We start from the raw sequence: 17,891 nt of genomic DNA on the forward strand, positions 1-17,891 counted from the left end.
GAGTTGGACCATCGCGTGCTGGCGCCCTCAGTTTGGGGCCAGGGTGCTGAGCCTGCAAGCCGGGGCGTCCGGTGGACTGCGTGGCATTTGCAAAGTCACCCAAAGCTTCTGGGCCCTGGATTTGTCATCAGGAAACCAGAAGAAGGGATTTCAAAGCAGTGGAAGCCAGCAGTGTTGACCAGGGGCGGGGTTGGGAGCTGGCAGACCCAAGCTCGAGTCTTGGCTGTTGAACTTGCTGGCTGGTGACCTGGGACCAGCCACTCAGACCCTCCAAAATCCTGTCTGCCTTGTAACGTGTGTAAACGTGTGTAAAATGGAAACAGCGCCTGCCTATTTCATAGACTCTTGAGGAGGAAATATGTTGTTACACACACGGACAACTTACAGCCGTGTCAGTACAGAGTTAAGTGCTCAATGCACATTAGGCATCCTCTTCACTGTGTTTTCACGGGGCTGTGGTGGACACGGGGTGAGGTTTAGTGGCATCATGTCATGTCTGAATGATGGGAAGTTAATGATGTACCAGAGAACCTGCGTCCGTCTCACAGACCATTCTGCTCACCTTTCCACTCGGGGGTGCCGCCCCAAGTGGACACGGTGACCACCCTCTCGCAGCAGGAGAGAACCTCCCATCATGGCTCTGGACGCAAGCCAGCTCCTCCATCCCAGGCAGCTCTGCAGAAAGAGCCACCTGGCCCAACGCCCCGAGAAGACCCGGCCGAGCCGGCCCCCCGAGAGGTCAGCGTGCAGAGGCAGCACCGAGTCCAGCTCGGTCCACGCACGGCCCCTTCACCCGTGCTGACGTCGGCACCAGGATGCTCTCCTACCGGGACGGGCAGAAAGACCGAACAAAGAGCCTGGCCCGGAACCCAGCAGCTCTGACTGTCAGCCTTCTCAGGCCCCATCTGTGTCTCGGATCTGAGATTCACTGGGGCTACAGAGCACCGCCCCGTCTGTACAAGGGGAGAACAGACACCCGCCTCAGGTGTCCCCACTGCCTCGGGGATTAAATAACACACGCAGAGAGCTTCAGAACAGCTCCCCGCACACAGTGAGTGCTCCGTAAACGTCAGTTACCATCGCCCATTTCAAGTCTTTCTCTAAGGCAGCTCAGCGTCATCATTCATTCATTCGGCTCCTGAGTCCTCAGAACAGAGAGGAAGGGATGGGGCCCACGCTGCCGCCCAGGCCAAGCCTGGCACCGGGCACTGTGACGCCCCCGGACGGCAGCTCAGAGAGGCGAAGTAAGCCGCCCAAGTCACCCAGCTCGGAGGGGTTACAGCCAGGAACCAAAGGCGAGTCCAGAGGCGTCCCCAGCCAGCTGCTCTTCTGCTGCACCGGCTCCTCCCATTTCCTCTTTGTTGAAAAATCGTCCTTTTACTTTCAAGTGGAAACGCAGCACACACCAGTGATTCCCCTCCACTTCACTCTTAAGAGATTTGTTATTTCAGGCCCCAGAGCCCTTTCCTTTGCTACCATTTTCAGACCTCTGCTCGCTCCGGCAGCAGCCCGCCCCAGCCAAGAGCTGAACACCGCTCCATCTGCGTCCAGAGACTGGGGGGACCGTGAAGGGTGAGGGGCTGGAACTCGGCCGCCAGCGGAGAGCCCCCCGGGCCCCCAGCCCGGTCCCCTCACAGCAAGGAGGAGATTCTCACCTCCCGCGGCAGGGAGGCGAGAGGCCGAGAAGCCAGAGTTTGCCAAGAGGACTTCTGGAAGGAAAGGGAAATGAAGTCTGTTGAAAGAAGGAAACGCTCACTCTGACTCCTCAAGGACGAGTGAGGCCCGGGAGGACGCCCGGACGCCCAAGGCCTCTGTTAGTGGAGAGAGACGATGGGCGAGAAGACAGCCACTCGCTGGACCGAACGCGATTGCGAACGGGGGCGCCCACCGCCCACGAGCGAGCCACGCGGGGACAGGAGGCTGCACGGGGACCCGAATGCACCCCGTGACCCAGCAGCAAGTCCAGAGGCTTCCCCGGCCTCCTGTCCGGGCACCGGGGTCTCGGAGCTGACCTCCTGGCAGGCAGAACGAGCGCCCGCCCAAGTCTGCAGGGCCAGAGCCCCACCAGCCCCAAAGCCTCCTTTCTGATGGGGCTTTGAGTGTGCCTCTCATATGCCGCTCAAAGCGAATGCAGCTTCTCCATCATTTCAGGGGTGAGGAGACACAAATCCCATCTTCAACGCGCAAGATTAAGCTGGGCGCTGGGTCAGAACCGTAGGGCGCATGGGTCCTGTCGGGTTCAGCTTCATCCGGTTCTGAGCTGGGATTTCCTCTGCTCACTGGCAGACTGCAGATAAAGTCTGCAGCCCTTGTTTTTAGCAAGCGTGGGATTTGGAGGGGCCGAGGGAAGCAAACTGGCTCCCTGTCCTCAATCCTTGGGGTTCAATTCCGTTACTTTCTGTTACTTTCTGAGCTTGAAACCCATGATAAACACACTCATCCCAGCTCCCACGTGCAGGAACTCATATCAACCACGCTGGCCAGGCTGACACCCCAGAGTGTCACCTGATGAAGAATTTAATTCACATCTCAATTATCCTTCCTTGAGCCCCATGAAAAATCTGTGCAACAGAACAGACCCCAACCCCTCGCTACTGAAATGAAAGACAACACTGTCATTTTTATTGAGGGCAAGTTCAACTTTATAATTCAAAGTCTCACTTCTATCTATATTTAAAAAAAAAAAAAAAAGACTTTAACTAAATCCAAAGTCTTTTTTCCCTGAATATTCATGGAAGGACTGACCCTAAAGCTGAAGCTCCAAAAATTTGGCCACCTATTCTTGGAGCTGACTCATTGGAAAAGACCCTGATGCTGGGAAAGACTGAGGGCAGGAGGAGAAGGAGATGACAGAAGATGAGATGGTTGGATGGCATCACTGACTCAATGGACATGGGTTTGAGCAATCTCCAAGAGATGGTGAAGGACAGGGGAGCCTGGCGTGCTGCAGTCCACGGGGTTGCAAAGAGTCGGACACAACTGAGGGATTGAACAACAAAAATGCTTAGACATGAAAATCAGTGAGACCTGGGAACTTCTTTCCAAGCATTCCCCACAACCAGTAACAAATCCCTGCCCAGGGTCACCAACAAGGTGCCCAGAGGAACCAGGCAAGGACTTGAACAAACACATTGGACCTGGTTACAACTGGGGGCACCCAGGAGCCCAGCTCTGACCTCAGTGGAGGGCAGCCACCCCCCAACTCCTGAGCACTCTGACCACACAGAACGTGGGCCCAGTGTTGCCACATCATCTGATTATTAACACCAGCCGGAGATCCAACCTTTTCAGAGAAATCTCCGGATCTGTAAATGTTGGTAACTGGTGTCAGCTTGACGTCCTGAGCTGCTAAAACCATCCGCGGACAGACTCGGGCCACGAGCTCCAGGACCATGTGCTGTCAGTTCTGCACACTTTCTAGGCTGTTCCTGAAGCCTGGAACATTCTTCCCTCACATCTCTCAACACCCCGCTCAAATGTCACCTCCTCCCAGAAGCTGCCCCAGATTTTCTGAGCAGAGTGAGTCATTCAAACCAGACCCTCACCACCTCCTCCCTCTAGTACATCCATATCTGCTTTACCCTTACCTCCATAAAAAAAAGCAATAATAATAATAATAATAACTAACATCCATGGGACTCATTCTACCAGGCGTTCTGCCTAATGCTTTACAGTCACCGTCTCTTTTCCGAGCACCGTCACCATTCCACTTTAGCCACAGAGAGGTTAAGTCACTGGCCCAGCGTCACACAGCCAGTAACTGGCAGACTCAGGGTGCGCACCCAGGGCTCTGGGCTCTGTCCCTCCCCCTATTAACGCTTCATTCAACGGCCTCCCTCAGACCTCCCGTTTTCCCAAGTCCAGTTCTCCCAGCAGACTGAGCGCTCCCTGAAGGCAGAGACTGATCGATTCCTCTCTCCACCCCGAGTGCAGAGCTGACACGTGGTCAATATTTGCTGACTGAATGAAGGATGCTGCCCGACCTGACCTTCCAGATACCCCTGGAAGGTTCCGGGGGCGGGCGTTATGATGTCGTCCCCTAAGACGTACGTTGTTCTCAGCAGCTAGCTGGGGGCTGGCAGATGGGCCCAAGAGGTAAGGAACCCACCCCTCAACTGAAAAATGTCACTCCTGTCCCGGCCCAGAGACGGGACTCAGGTTGTGCCTCCGCCCGAGGAGAGGGCGACAACCCGCCCCCAACCTCATGCCCCACTGGGGATCGAACGTCAAGGAGCGATTCTGCTTCCCCGACAAGAGAAACAAGTCCACCAAAAAATCAGACACACACCAGCAAAATGCGTGGGAGCAGGGCACACGGGTGCAGGCCCAACAGGAAGGGTACACGGACTCTCTAGACACACTCTGGCGGCTCCCGGTCTGATCCCCTTTCTGTACAACCAGTCCTCAGTAGAGACGCCTGGCTGAGCCTGAAACCAGCTTTAACCCGAGCCCAGGAGCCCACATTCGACGCCTCCCGCACTGGGCAGCCACGCCGAGCTTCCTGCAGCTCCTTCCATCCGGCCGGACCCCTCCCCCTGCAGGACGGGCTGCGGAGGGGTCATCGGAACAGGAAGAAGATGGGGTGAGATCTGGGAGGCGGCCTGCGTGGACAGGGCCCTCGAGGCACAGTAGAGAAGCCTGCTGCCTTGTTCGGAGCCGGAGCCCAGGAGGCCCGATCCTAGCACAGCCCTGAAAGCACGCGTTCAAAGTTAAAGTTAGACTCACGCAAAGCTGCAGCCCCCAGGGGCACTCGGGCTCCACAACAATCCTCCCTTTGACTAAAAACCACAAGGAAACACCCACGGCATACTTCTCGATTAAAAAAGGAAAGTGAAAAATAAGGTTTTTCTTCTTCTTCTTCTTCATTATAAAACTAACTTGTGCCCATTCTATCAAGTCCGCACTTCTGTTCGCCTCCGGGGAGCCCCAGTCACGCTGGGCAGGGAGACCAGGGGCGGCGGAAGCCTGGGCACGTCCCAGGGCTCTGAATGGGTCCTTCTTCATTATGGTCACTTCCTTCCTCCGCTTCCTTCAGCACAGCAAAGCCACCAAGGGACCGCCCGGGCCAGCACCCCTGCCCCCCGGGCATCGTCTGTCCACAGGGCTGAGGCCAGCTGGGGCTCACCAAGGCCCCCGAGGGGCAGCGGGGATGGTCCCTCAACTGACGCCCATGCCCATTAGGTGCCTCTGAGTGACAGGCACGGTGCCCAGGCCTGGGATGGACCTGTGATGGAGGGTGGGCGGATGGGAGGGAGCGGTGGGAGGAGAGGAGGGAGGAAGACTATCTCAGGCTATTAAACCATCAAGAGAAAGGGAGCGGACGGCAGAGGAAAGGAAGAAAGTGAAGTCGCTCAGTCGTGTCCGACTCTTTGCCACCCCGTGGACGGTAGCCCACCAGGCTCCTCCATCCGGGGATTCTCCAGGCAAGAGTACTGGAGTGGGTTTCCACTTCCTTCTCCAGGGGATCTTCCTGACCCAGGGATCAAACCGAGGTCTCCCGCCTTGCAGGCAGAGGCTTTACCCGCTGAGCCACCAGGGGTGGCAGAGGAAGAGGGTAGCTGTCCTGACAGAGGAATCAGGGAAAGCTTCTTAGTGGTGCCCAGCAAAGTGAGACTGGAGTGAAGCAGAGAGAAGGGCCGTGTGGACATCTGGGAACGTGGAGAGCAAGTGCAGAGGCCCTGCGGCAGGACGTGCAGAAGAGCGAGGGGCCAGGAGGGTGAGCGTGGCAGGCGTCAGGACGAGCAGAGAGGCAGGCAGGGAGCCGGGGACACAGGGCCCCGCAGGCCATGGTAGGGAGCCCATGTGACCGGGGCGGGAGGGGACACAGCATGACTCAGAGCCGGGGAGGGCTGCGGACCCATGCACGCCTCAAGCAGCCCCTCTGGCCGCTGTGTGGGGAGCAGACTGGCCGAGGGGCACACGCGGAGGGCGGGAAGCAGTCAGGAAGCCGTAGCTGCCACCCAGACGAGGAAGGGTGAGCGCCCCGGGGGGCAGAGGGGAGGTGGGGAGTGTGGCGGGGCCGGGGGCCCTGAAGTACCAGCATCACCCTCCCTGGCACAGACACAAAGGCCTGTGACGGATGCCGACAGGCGAGCAGGGTGCTGAGAGATGCGCACGAGAAGGAGAGAAAGATCAGAAATCGGAAACAGTTCCACGTTCTCTCGGCATAAGGCTTACCCTGGGCAAGCCACACGTTTCTTAGGGCTCAGCTTTCTCATTATAGTACCCAATTTATAGGGGACTATGGGTAAGGCAAGGTGATGCTTACTGCCTGGCATGGTGTACATGCTTGATAAAAAATACATTCCCAACTTCTGCTTTTAACACTCCAAGTGGTGGCTCTGCCGATTTAGTCACTGAATAATCTTTATAATTCATATCATCTCTCTGAGCCTCCATCTGATAAACACAAGCCAGTGATGACGGTACCGATCCCAAGTACACAGTGTGAGATGGAATGAGACATTAACTGAGCAAAATGTTTGGCCTTCAGTAAAACAGCAACTGAGGCCCTCAGTGAAATGGTAGCTGAGGCCCTCAGTGAAATGGTAACTAAACCTCTCAGTAAAATGGCATGAAGCCGACACACCAGTCATTCAGCTAGATGATTTCTAAGTCTCCTTCTAGCTCAAGGATCCCCAAACTCTAAACCAGTCAGCTTCAAGTCCATGAATGAGTCAACTCTGGAGGTAGGAAATGATGCAAGTGATGCAGGCCAAGGTGACAAAAAGCTGGAGCTCCCACCTTCCACCTCAAAGCGAACAGAACTAAACGCAGGCACTTCTTACTCAGGTGACACCTACTGATCTGAGTCACAGACTCATGGAAGTGTAGGGGTGGGAGGGTGCTTCCAGAGCAGCGCCCCCTGGTTCAGAGCCAAGGCGCCCACGGCTCAGAGAGGAGAAGCGTGCGGGCGGGCTGCACACTCAGCCTCGGGCAGAGGTGGAAGCTGACGAGGCTCCCCGCCGGCTGGTGAGAGGGCAGAAGGAGAAAGCAACAAAACCCCCACGGGAGAAAGAAAGGACCGGAGAAGGGAGGCCTTTCAGACGAGCAGAAATGCCCTTCTTGCCACCAACAGGTAAAGTCAAATGTCTTAAAGGACCAGGTAGTATATCAAAGGCTGATGAATGTCCCTAACTGAAACATACTCACACTCAGATTTTTCCTCTTCTTAAGAATTATATCACCAGGGCCATTGCTAGGTTGCCTGGCGTTCTTGTACAAATTAGGAAAAGACACCTCTCCACGTGCACCCTTAGAAGGCATGTGTCAGGACACTGTCTTGACAAATATGCAAATGTGAATGGGTGCCCTTGTGCAGTGCACAGCCTGTGCAACTGTGCCCAATGACACAGAAGACTTCCCTGGGCCGTGACTTGGGGACCTCTGTCTACATCCCATGGTCATATAAAAGGCACTCAAATACCACAGCAAAGGTCATATGCGGGGGGGGGGGGGGGGGGACATGTTCACTATTAATACTTAATTCCTGATCAGAACCCACCTCTGAACTAATGTCCAAAGTGGATACCAAGAAGGCTCCTGCCTCAGGGCCTTTGCACTCACCGTTCCCTTCCTCCAGCACTTTCCCTCAAGACAGTGACACAATTTATTCTCTCCCTGACTCGAAAATCTGGTTAAATCTCACCTCTTCAGAAAGTTCTTCCCTAGACAGCATCTTCACCAACTCACAATCATCTTCCATCTCCCATCCTGCCTTATTTTTCTTCTTATTGCTTTTTTTTTATCACTAGATTTATTTGTTTTGCTGTGTGTCTCGCTTCATCAGAACACCAACTCTGTGAGAACATGGGATTTTGTCTGCTCTGTTCACTAATCTATCCCCATCTCCAGTCAGCAAAGTTTTGCCAAAAGGACATGAATCTTCAGGGGATCTTATACAAGGCAGGTTCCAACTTGGCAGACTGTGGAGAAACCTGGGACTCTGCATTTTGAACAAACTCCCAGGGTAAGTCTGTGCTATTGGTCCATGGACTGAACTGAGTGAGGAGAATCCAGCATGGAGCCTGGCGTGTGGTGAAAGCCCTATCAATGTTTGTTGAATAAATAAGAGAGGCTGGAAAACCACTCAATCCTACTCCATGCTTTTCTCGCTACTTTTTAACCAGGCTATCCTGCCCACACTGATACCATCCATAGCTTTTACTGTCAATGTATCATTTTTGGATGGAGAGAGAAAGGATACAGGCATAGATGTGGGATACAGCCAGTGTAGGCTGATGGAGTCTTTTACATCACTATTCCTAGTGACAGGTAAAGCCAAGGCTTAACAAACATTTACTTGAGGCAGCTTCCAAAACTTGTATTCATCAGGGAAGTATTTACAGTTTGACAATAAATGTTAAACTAGGGAGATGTAATTCCCTTAACAGCAACCTAAGTTTGAATGAGAGAGGTCTATTTGGCTAAATAAATGATGCCAAGAAGATCTACTCAGTTTCACCTCCTAGTCGGAAAATCAAAATGTGATGCCTTCTTAAGCTCCACAGTAATAATGGCCTTAATCGAATCGTTTATTGGCAATTTTAAATATGCAGGGCATTCTGCCAAACCCTTTATAAATTACAACACCGGTGATGATGGCAATGACAACACGGATGGACTCAAACCGCCTCCTGAAGGACTCAAGAAACTGGCGACGTTGGCGCCTCAGGGAGATGAGGTGCCCCGCCCCCCGGGTCTGAGCAGGGAGGTAAGTCTTGTCCTGTGCGTCTCTTGTATCTTTTGAATTCTGCATCATGTGAATGCACTTCCTTCCCCAAAAGTGAGTGATACAGGAAACCAGAGGTGGCTGTATTCAGCACTGTCTCACACATGCTCATCTCCTCTAGATCCTGACAGAGAAGTAACACGCTGCCCAACTCGCCGTGAGGGACCCTGAGGCCCCAGGGGTCAGCTGATCCTTGTTCAGTCACACCAACTAGTGTGATGAGAACAACCCACGGTGGGCAGGAACCCAGGTGCGAGGAGGGGCGATGCGCTGCCTGAGACCAAGCGCCCTGGCAAGGGGAAAATGTGTCTTCATGTGCAAACAGACTAGATTTATTTCCTGATTTTTTTTTTCTCCAAAATACCTAGGCAACAACAGAAGCCCCTAGGAGCAACCTGGAAAATTATCTCAGGATCATCAGAGATTTCTAAGGGTGCAGGCTTTGGAGCTAGAGCCTCCAGGCTCAGTTCAAGCTTTACCCACTTTCTGTGTGACCTTAGGTAAGTGACTTAACCTCTCTGTGCCTTCAGGTCTTGCCTGGAAATCATGGCGGCACTGTACCCACTTACACACGGAAGGCGCGTAAAGCAGTCCCCAACCTTACTTGGCTCTTAGCTGTTTTCCCCCAGATAGCATGAAAATAAACAGAGACTCAACAAAGGAGGGGGCAAGGCAGGAGCTAGGTGCTACGCGCTTAAGTGTGCAAGCGTGGGGAAAACTTTACTGGGAGGAAAACACCAAAGCAATGAGACTGGTTCTCTCCAGGTGACAAGGGGGCTGTCTGCTTTCTTTTTTATATATTTTTCAAATGCTGAATACATACTAAGATAAGAAAAATAACAGAACAAAAATTACATATATATGACTACACATTACACATACCTGATGCACATAAACACATATATACATATAGTATACATATGTGTATTTATACATTTACATAAAAATATTATATCTATGTACATACACACACACACATACCCCCACAAAAACTTTTTCAAACCTGAGTCAGAATGCTCAGAATCAGCCACGCCTAAGCAGTGAGCCTGAGGACCATACACAGCAGGGGAAATAGTTTGGCCAAGGAGCCCGACAGGTATGCTTTCAGATTCAGCTCCAGGACTTCCCTGGTGGTCCAGCGGTTAAGAATCCAGCTGCCAGTGCAGGGGACACAGGTTCGATCCCCAGTCTGGGCAGATGCCACGTGCCGTGGGGCAACGAAGCCCATGGGCCACAACTACTGAGCCCGCGTGCCCTAGAACCTGTGCTTGGCAACAAGAGAAGCCCCCTCAGGGAGACGCCCACGCCCCACAACCAGATGGAGGCCTCCGCTCACTGCAACTGGAGAAAGCCCAAACAGCGCAACAAAGACCCAGCACAGCCACAAATAAACTTTAATATAAATTCAGCTCCACCATATCTCAGCTACGCAACCCTGAGCGAGTCCTCTGACCTCACCCAGGGCCCCTGCCAGCAAATGACGAGCACGCGTGTCATCGTATCATCAGTATCGAGTTCATGAAACCAAACTTCCACGCGAGAAAAAAAGGCTCCCTTCTTTATCCTAACAGGATGGCCCAGAGGAAGATAAATAATAACAGGAAACACGGATGATGCACACACGGGGAGTGCTCGGTGCATGCCAGGCCCCGTTATATGCATCTTCCCATCTTAAGTCATTTATCTTTGCAAAAACCCTAGGAAGCAGGCATTAGTATCGCCCTCTCTGCTAAGTGGTGTGACCTTCGGCCTCAGTTTCCTCATCTGTAAAGGGGGTTAATAGTACCTCCTGCAGGTGGCACACAGGGGAAGCTTGGTCAGAGTCACTAGTGACCGTCTGCTCCCTGGGGAAGGCACTCAACACCTCCAAGCTTTGTTCACAGGGTAGGGACAGCATGCCTGCCTGAGCCGCTCCATGCGACGTGCCTGTTACATAGTAAGTGCTCAATAAACAGACACGATTATGGGCAGAACCAGCCCACAGTCTTCTGGGAGGCTCAGAACAAGCAGCTCTAACCTCCACGCCATCTCCCAGGATTCAGAGGATGGTTCTCCTTCCAAAAGGCAGCACGGACCAGGGGCTCAGCGCGGGTTCCGCCTGTATACCTCCTGTGTCCACATCAGAGCCGCCACTCACCGGCTGGGTGACATCAGCCAAGTTGCCTGCCCTCTCTGTGACCCAATGTCCTTGTCTGCAAAACGAGAGTCATCCTACCACCCACACTCCACGGCGTGGCTACAAAGATTAAGCAGCTCACTCGCAGGAGAGTCCCCAGAAGATGCTCAGCACACGTAGCCGCTATTGTTCTATCCCCCGCCCGGCCCTCAACAGGGACCCACAGATTTGTTCCTGAACAAATGAAGCTTCCTCTCTGTGTTCCCACTGGTTGCCAGACGCACTGCAAGCACCGTTCTCTTTCTGGAACAGTTAGTCCTTCAAGATCTGAGAAGCCTCTGTTCTCTGCTTACACTGGGGCGAGGGGTGGGCGAGGTCTGCTGCTCACCCATGATCATTTCTATCATCACGTGAGCACCTCGTGCTTCCCTCGGTGTTTCCCGTCTGCAGTCGGGGGGCTCCCCGCACCGTCCAACCCCACGCCGCCCGCCTCCAGGACCCTCTGCTCCCCACCTGGCTCATCTTGGAGGCCAGCACCTGTCTCCCTGCTTTTACAAGGCCTACAGGAGCACTCCAGCCCCCGCCAAGGTCACCAGGAGGGCTACATCTGGTCCACAGATACACTTGGTTTGGTCTGTACTCTTTTATTAAAAAAAAAAAAAAAAAAAGGCTTTAATTAACGGCCAGTGTTACAATCAAGAGCCTGGTACACAGACAAAGGCGGGGTGGTGAGGAAGGCTCCTCCTAAAGCTGGCCTCAGCATCCCCACCCCACCCCACCCTCACCTTTAAAGGAAAAGGCCGGGTCAAGCCAGCCCCAGAAGGTCACTCCCCTCTGAAGTCAGGAGCATCACAGTGGCGGGGGCAGGCCTGCTCAACCGTTGGGGCTCCAGCCTTCCCCAAGACTACAGCCGCACCGTGCCTCCTGCCTGTGACCCGTGTCTCAAAAAAAAAAAAAAAGAAGAAATCCGACTAGCCTGACTTTCACAACACACCCGAGAATCCAACCACTTCCCAGGTCTCCCACCCCGCAGTGCTGGTCCCGCTGTGTCGCGTGGACCCAGAGGCGTCTCCCTGCTCCTCTCCCAGCCCCGCGACGGACGGACGAGCCAGAGGGACCCCGCGTCCCCCCGGCCCCCACCTTCCGGCGCCTGAGTTCGCAGAGCCCCAGGCCCAAGTCTGCGCATCCTCTGGGCCCCGCCCTCTCCTCGCGGGCCCTGACTGGCCTGGCCTGCCCTCCCCACGCAGGCCTCCTCTCTGCCCCCAGGCCGCACCCAGCGCGGCCCTGGTCCCCTGGAGCGCGCATCCCCGGAAACCTGCGCCTTTCAGTATCAGGGCTCAGATGCTGCCTTCTCAGGAAGGCCTATCTGACCACGCCCACTTCCCCACCCCCACCCCGGCAGTTTTTCCCACAGCACTTATCACCTTCCAACACACTACTGAATTTTCCTATTTATTAGATGTATTGTTTATCTCACTGCAGACAGAAAGTCAACGCCACGGGGGCAGGAATTTGTCTCTGTTTCGGTCACGGCCGTATTCCCAGCGCCTGGAACGGGGCCGGGCACCTGGAAGGGGCCTAGTGATGAATTCCGAGCGAAGGCATGAGCAAGATGAGCCCCTCCCCTGAAGCTGGAGCATTGGTTTCCCTCCGCGCCTTTCCTTCCCCAGAAGGTCTGACGGAACCTCCGTCAAGCAAATGCAGCAGCCCTGACCGAGACAAATTAGCCTCAGCAAGCCCTGCTTCCTGTTCCCCAAGCCAGCCTCGCTGAGCACAGAGTTTTATGAGTCAACAGAAGCCAATACGCCCAGCCGAATGCCAGAGAAGCGAGGCTCCCTGTCACGACTCCAGTTTCGCCCGGTGAGGAAACCCCGTCTGGCTTCTTTCTCCCCTGTCTCAGATGTAATTTAAAGTGAGTCGCAGCGAGGACAAAAGCCCGAATCCAACAGGATGAAAATCACTGTCCTGTAATCTGTTTTACGAGATGAAAGCTCGGAGACTTGACTGGCCTCCTCTGGGCTGGGAAGGCGGCAACTGGGACAGGTGCGGCCCGGCCTGCGAAGCTCGGTCCTGTTACCCAGGACAAAACTGAGATCAGGTTTCTGCATCTGCAAGGAATTTCTCCTAAAGGAACTGCCCATGTTGTTTCCATGTGTCTGAACATCTGTTGGAAAGAATCAAGAGTATTGTCTGTGGAGGTGTGTGGTGTGTTTAAACAGCCTCGGATTTTGATTACTTTCTAACAAAAAGGATGGCTTTCCAATCCTTCTTCCAGTTGAAAGCACGTCCCAGAGAGTGGTGAAAATAACATTTATCGAAAGCCCCCACATGAGGATGGATGAAGAAACTAACTGAGTGTCCTCTACGGGGAATTTCTAACACAGGATTATGGCGAAAGGGTTTGGAAGCAGGCAGGGAAAGGATTACGTGACAATGGCATTATACAGGCAGCTCTCAACTGGGGTATTATGAGCTCCCATCAGCTAAAGAGCCAGGGGAACACTTAAAGCCCAACCTTACAAAGCTGCCTTTGAATGCCAGTTTTGTCCACCCAAGGACCACTGCTTCCTGTCCTGAAATAGAACGAGGAAATGATGGCCAGGTTCTACCAAAAGGCATGTGGCTCTTTCGAGGTGAATTGAGTGGTTCCCTTTCTCTGATCCCTACAGGTCAAAGTCAAGTCAAAGAGCTAAGATACCCAGACTCCTCAGAAAGAACCATAAACTGGCTCTAGTTCCATGGGATTTAGAGCTTTCTAGGTGAAACTTCGAGGCTCATACACCCAACCGCAGACTTGCCATCACTGCCTGGATGCCTCAACAAGCCCTTCCTAATTCCCTCACCCCACAATGAACTTGTAATCTTCCCCTAAGAAAATGACTTTCACCCCAAGTCTTCCGGAGTGGCAGATGACACTTCCCCTCCACCCACAGCTAAGCCAGCACTGAGTCCTGAACCTCACGCCATGGAACCCATTCTGTCCCCTCCCAAGGCCACCTCCCCATCCTCACCACCTCGGCCTTCCAGCTGGCACCGCCAGAGCCTGTGAAATTCGCCTCCCTGCTTCCTCCCTTAGAGGAACCCACTCCTTAGAGGGAAGCCCAAGCGATCCCAAAGTATTCAATCAGAATCGCCTTCCTTCCCTGCTCGGAACTCGCCACTCCCTTCCCCTTGCCCTGAAATAAAACCCCAGTTCCTCCTCTTGGCTTATGAGTCCTGCCAACAATCACCCTCTAGGCTAGTCAAGTGACACTGGCCTTCCCGCGGGTCCTCAGAAGCTCTTCCCTGCCTCAGGACCTTTGCATGCGCTGTGTCTTGTACGTGGAACACTCCCCCCGCCCACCACACCAAAAGAGACAGAGAGAGGATGGGCAATACTCCCCTCTTTGCTGGCTCAATCACCTGCTCCAGGCCCCAGGTGGTAAGTCACCTCCGTAGGGAGATCTTCCATCTAACGCAGGTCATCCAAGTAGTGGTTGCTTGGCACAGCTCATTCTGCCTCAGCAGTCACCCCCAACTTGCACATCCAGCAGATGAACTTCCAATCAGCTATCACCATCCACCTTGGGGTCCATGGTATAATCCCAGATGGCCTCATCTGGCCTGCCTGACCCACCCACATCTCCGCAACAGTCACACCAAACCATCCTGGTCTGCTTGGCACGTCCTGCCCACCCCCCCGAGTTCCACCAGGGCACAGACCTCATCCATCTCACACCCGTCGGTACTTTATCAGCGCCTGGCACACTGCAGGTCCTCAACAAAATATTCACCGAATGAATGAGTCATGAGATCTGAAAAGCATTTAAAGTTTGGAGCAGACTTTCTTCCCAGACCAACTGACATTCAAGAGAGAGAAAAGACAAAAGAAAAAGAGAAAACAGCGGAACAGGGCATGTGCTTAAGATTTGCAATTTTATATTTAAAGAAAGCGAAAGAAATGGTCGTGTACTCATTTCATTTTCATATAAAGAGGCGCATAAAACCACTAGGCGTACAGAAAAAGTGATTCTATCGTGTGGCAAATAAAGAGAAGGGTGGGAACCAATCATTGAGAGGGAGGAAAGGGAGCCAGGGCACAGTACAGAAATAGACACGGATGGAAGGAGAGACACAGGCAGAGACCAAGAGAGAGGCCGGCAGAAGTACCTAGGCAAGGGACGAGACAGGGCTCTCCTGGGACTGGAAGGGTGAGCCTCCAGGGTTTGACAGAGGTTTTCACACCTCCTTAAAGGTTAAGAGTCCTTGTCTTCTTAAAGCCCCTCTTTTTTTCATTTTTCAAAGAGGTTATTAAAAAAAAGAGAATGACTTCCTATGCTAAAACAAATCAGGGGTTAGCACATTTCATTTTGAAGAAAACCCAATCTATTCAAATGATTAAAAAAAAAAAAAAGCTTCACTTTGTGTCTTTTGAGGATATGGCTATAAATTTTTAAGTCATACTTTGGGTTTCCAAAGTAAGGAACCAAAGAGGGGCAGAGGGCCTTCCCTGGCGGAGCAGTGGCCCCACTGTGGGAGGTGGGGTGGGGGGCGCAGGTTTGATCCCTGGTCATGGAACTTACTATCCTGCCTGTTGCATGTGTGGCCAAAAAAGAGGGGAAAAAAATATGGATCCTGGGGAGCTGCTGGAAGGAGAAGCGTGAATGCCAGGCATGGTGTAGAGGACATCTTCAGAACTGCATCTACAGTCCACTTCCTTTTCTGGAACTTCCCACGGCCCCAGCCCTTGATGAATGGGTGAGCAGAGCCTTGCACTGCATATGGTCTGACCTCTCTGGCCAAGCTAACTGGACCAGCGGGTGGCACCCTCCCTAATCAGAGCCAATCAGAATATCCCTAAAGGTCAGGATTTGGACTCCAACAAGCTGGTGAGGGACTAGAATTAAGACAGCATAGAAAATGTGACAGGCAGGAGGTGCGGGCATCTTTCCACCAGGTCTTCTCTGTCTGGTGAGAACGAGGAGGCAGGGAAAGTTGGTCTGCAGAGATATGTGGAAGATGAGAAAAGCTGTCTAGCAGGCAAAGCCAGACACCAGAGTCCAAATTCTGAGTCCACCATTCAAGAGCTAAGACCTTGAGTAAGGTCCTTGACATCTCCTTGACCTAACTGTAACTACTTCCTAGGGCTTTTCTGAGGATTAAATAAGTTTAGTTTAACTTAACACAGACATCACTTGGAAAAGGGTCTGACACGCGGTAAGTGCTCGCTAAGTGTTAACTATTATTTGCATCATCTTGCTAAACTGTAAGCTCATGGGGGTGAGGGTTTCTGGCTGTTTCGTTCATACCACATCCCAGAATCTAGAACCATGCCTGGAACAGAGCAGTGCTCCACAAACACTTGTTGAATAATCAGAGTGCAAAGATACCACACGGCCCCTTGAGGACAGACACCGTGGGCAGAGCCTCCCAACTCTTCTTCTTGTTTCTTCCCTGCTTTTTCTGCGCCAGGCTGAAAGCCAGAGCCTCCCCCTGGTTGACCAGGCTGCCCACGCTCCAGCCCCCCGCTCCCTCCCCCTGGCCCTTTACAATCCAGCTACCTTGGCTTCCTCATGTTCCTCTGCCGCAGCTTGCTTCCTTCTGCCCCCGGGCATTTGCACCCGCTGTTCCCACCATGCATCCTCAGCCCTGGTCTCATCTTCAAGGACATCTTACCAGGGAAACTTTCCCCTGTCTACACTGACTTCTCCATCTTACGCGCCCAGAGCCTCCTGCACGCTTCCTTCCTGCCACTTGCCACAGTTTGCAATGTTATTGTTTGCATGATTATTTAAGTCAGCAACTTTATACCCCCAGATCGTGAGCTCCATAGAGAAGAAGACCATAGCTTCTCTCTCAGTCTTTACTGAACCTCAGCATTAAGCAGATGGCAAAGGGCAGGTGCTCGGCAAATTCCTGCAGATTGTGTCCACCTGTTACTGGACTGACTGAGCAGAGAAATAAACCTCAGACTCGTGACCATGAGCCCAGGTTCTTCTTGAGCTGAATCTCCTGACCTGACTGTATGTAACTCCAGTAGGCTCCTTATACCTCCCCCCTTGCTCACTGGCTTGGAATGAGTTTCTCTGTCCGTTACAACCAAAGGCTTTGACTCCAACATACCCTTCCACTGCCTCCAGGCCAGGAGGTTCTCGTCCTAGAGCAGATAAGCCTCACTTGATAATGATATGAAGATTTTATTTTCCAAAATTCACTTTTCAAGCATGATGGAGCAAATAATACCAGACCAGCCCTACCATCATAAACAACTATAAAATACAACAAAAGTTTATAAGTCAACTGCTTTCGGGGTGGGGGGAGGCAGTTAGGAGAGAATGGGTATGTATGGCTGAGTCCCTTCACTGTCCACTGAAACTATCACAACATTGTTAATCGGCTACATTCCAATATAAAATAAAAAGTTAAAACAATGCTGAGTATATTTGAGATCGAAGGTCATGAAAGGATAAAGACGGATGTGCCTTTTCAACCCAGAGAAAAGATAAGCCAACTGCTTTCAGGCATCAGACAGCAGGCAGCATACGACCGTGGTCCATGAGGGAAAGGAAACACGCGAGGTGAACCCATCTTCCCTGCAGCTCTCTGCCTGGGGACACTTTCCTTCCCACATCCAGAGCGTGGAGTTCAAACAGAACACGGTGGTCCTGCTGAGCAAGGGGTGGGGGCAGGGTTCAGAGTCCCAGGCTGTGGAAGCAGCTAGAAACCGTGGGTAGAGCATCAGAGAGGAGGAAGGGGGTGGGGGGTTCCCCAAGTCCATGACCAAGGGCTGGGCTGGGCAATCACAGGGGAAATGTGCAGGGTTTATCAGAAAGAGGAAGCCATAGGGTAAAAAGGGAAACAGAGAAGCTAGAGGTTCGGCGGAGCTGGAGGATCGGAAATCTAGCCCATCAGAGAGGAGTGACCTCCCCAAAAAGCATCCGAGAAGACTAGGCCTTAAGAATGAGGTCATGTCTTAGAGGAAAGCCTACTTTGGACCTGCCTTCACACAGTCTAAAACCAAGTCTGTGACTTCCCTGGCTGTCCAATGGTGGAGAATCTGCCTTT

The 17,891-nt window shown here is 52.8% G+C and overlaps 1 protein-coding gene and 1 long non-coding RNA gene across 7 annotated transcripts in view; both read right to left on the minus strand.

Moving 5' to 3' along the window:
- NFATC2 (nuclear factor of activated T cells 2) overlaps window positions 1–17,891 on the minus strand; it is a 158,722-nt gene that overhangs the window by 97,773 nt on the left and 43,058 nt on the right. The gene's annotated exons all lie outside the window — the stretch shown is intronic.
- LOC122448618 lies at window positions 3,196–11,565 on the minus strand. Its single transcript, XR_006271695.1, has 3 exons — window positions 6,590–11,565; window positions 6,554–6,558; window positions 3,196–3,205 (listed from the first exon to the last, which is right to left on the minus strand). It is a non-coding gene; the product is annotated as an uncharacterized LOC122448618 (long non-coding RNA).

Source organism: Cervus canadensis, chromosome 10 (genome assembly GCF_019320065.1).
Source record: "Cervus canadensis isolate Bull #8, Minnesota chromosome 10, ASM1932006v1, whole genome shotgun sequence".
Taxonomy (NCBI): Eukaryota; Metazoa; Chordata; class Mammalia; order Artiodactyla; family Cervidae; genus Cervus; species Cervus canadensis.